Source organism: Etheostoma cragini, unplaced genomic scaffold (assembly GCF_013103735.1).
Source record: "Etheostoma cragini isolate CJK2018 unplaced genomic scaffold, CSU_Ecrag_1.0 ScbMSFa_299, whole genome shotgun sequence".
Lineage (NCBI taxonomy): Eukaryota > Metazoa > Chordata > Actinopteri > Perciformes > Percidae > Etheostoma > Etheostoma cragini.
Genome location: NW_023267209.1, coordinates 1 through 2227, shown reverse-complemented (window position 1 = coordinate 2227; position 2227 = coordinate 1). Strand labels below are relative to the sequence as shown.

The 2227-nt window shown below is 39.7% G+C and overlaps 2 non-coding genes across 2 annotated transcripts; one reads left to right on the top strand and one right to left on the bottom strand.

The window, feature by feature from the left end:
• The first annotated feature begins 258 nt into the window (after window positions 1-258).
• trnam-cau lies at window positions 259-330 on the top strand. The gene has a single exon. It is a non-coding gene; the product is annotated as a tRNA-Met (tRNA).
• An 820-nt stretch (window positions 331-1150) lies between these two features.
• Window positions 1151-1222, bottom strand: trnae-cuc. The gene has a single exon. It is a non-coding gene; the product is annotated as a tRNA-Glu (tRNA).
• Window positions 1223-2227: the final 1005 nt, after the last annotated feature.

Below are 2227 nucleotides of genomic sequence, written 5' to 3'. Positions count from 1 at the left end.
TAATGGCTCTTTAGAGTGAATGTGCCAAAGAAGATGTTTACAAGTTAAGCCGAGGTAAATGCTCGGCCCATATTCACAAAGACCTTAAACTACTCATTTAATGCTGGTTACAATTTTCTAAAATAAACAATGTCGGATAAAAATTACTAAGAGTGAAGGGTGTTGATAACATTTTTTAACAAGGTATTGGCTCATTCAGTAGCCTCCTTTGTTGCCGCCGTCCCTCAAAATTTTCCATCCCCTGACCATGGGCAGAAGAGCAGAGTGGCGCAGCGGAAGCGTGCTGGGCCCATAACCCAGAGGTCGATGGATGGAAACCATCCTCTGCTACTTCCTATGCTTTCTATCAGCGTTTGGCAAAACATCTGTTGCTGCAAGGGTCTTGAGTGAAATGAGCTGCTGAGAAGTAAACTTAATGGTATGTCAAGATTAAAATGGCGAGTACAGTGCGGACACCTGGCGTAACACCCATGAAACTGGAATATAATACATTTAATATTTATACAAATGTTTATTTTGCAATTTTACGTAAGTGAAAAGATTCCTCACAGTGGTGCTGGAGGCCAGGGTGATGCCATCCAGAGTAACTATCTCTTTGGGTCACGGAGGTGCTTGGGCCCCAGAACAATTCAGTTTTACGGTTTTTACTGTTTAACTTCAGTTTAATCTGAGTTTAACATTAGAAAATTACAGGTCATCCAGGTTGTTTTGTCTCTACAACTCTCAATAAGTTATTTACACTGCTGAAAAGCATGTCACATTTTTTAATTACCTTCGTGGCTAAAAGCATAATATATAAAATGTAAAATATTTCTATAAAATGAAATAGGTTAATTTTTTAGAGATATTTTATTTTTCCATTTCATTTCTATGCTTCTATAACATGAACTGACAAATAAATACAGTAGCACTACTGCTGTTGTTTTACAGCAGACTACCGCAAATTAAAAAATACAGTAAATAAATGTAAATTAAATGTTACTACCCATATTGCTATGCATGTTACAGTAATGAACCGGAAAAGAAAATTACGGTAGGAATTACAGCAAAGTCTAACCTGTTGTGTATGCACGCAACTAGAGCTCTGAGTTAGGATCAATGTCAGAGATTGTACAGATCTTTCTGCAGACCTTCACCCACTAAATACCAATTCCCATACCGGGAGTTGAACCCGGGCCACCTGGGTGAGAACCAGGAATCCTAACCGCTAGACCATATGGGAGTGAATACATGTTAATAACAGGGATTCCATGAATCGATTCCTAGTCTGGCTGGAAAAAGGCCTTCTCTTAACGTAAATGAAGACGCCTCTTAAGTAAGTTTTATCTTGAATCTTTAGAGTGTTCTTTTGGTTTTTATCTGCTTTGACCATTACTGGACAGTGGGGGCACGGAGCAGAGCGGAGCGGCCGTTAGGGAGGAATCCTCCTCCGTGTTCAGCTCCATTTTGAACTGGTGGTAAAAAACTTAACGTCAGAACTTTATAACGAATAGAAATGTTGACAGGTTGATTTCTGTTAATAACAAACACAACTCTAGTCAATAGAAAAAGAAAATATATATATGAAAAAGATACTAAAGGAACTAAACTAAAAGGATGTTCCTCTTTAACTAAAAGGTCTATCTCTGTAGTGTTCCATCCCATAATGTTGTAACACACTTAGAATAATGATCTGAGTCTGTCAGCAGCAAAAACACAACCTTTAGTGGACGCTGACTTTACCTTTAAATTAGGAGTTTAAAGAGAGACACAACAGGAAGAATAAATCCATCAAATCAAGTCCCCAATAATCAGCATGTGGCCTTGTTTTATTTCAGGTAGTTAGCATGGAGCTGTTCCTCATTCCCAGACATTTAAAACAAGTCAATCATTGGCGTTATTCTACAAGTCAGATGAATAATTCAGCTGTTTGCTATTTGAGCTGCTCTGTTTCTTGCTGCTCCATCATTCTTTAGTGTCTTCTGGAAACAGGTTGCTGTCCTTTATGTGTCTTTTGGATGACATCATCAGTGTCTTTGCTTTAGGCCCTTGTCCAACAGACTTTCAATTCGCACCTCCTGCGGAGCTTTTCGTGCATCCCTGTGGAGGCTGGGGGCATTGAACCTGAGTGGACAATGTTCAGAGTTTACTTTGCTGAAGCTGCGGTGGTGAGCTGTGGTCTTAGGGTCTTAGGTGCCTCAAGGGGCGATAACCCATGAACACCCTGGTGGACACCAGTAGTCAGGAA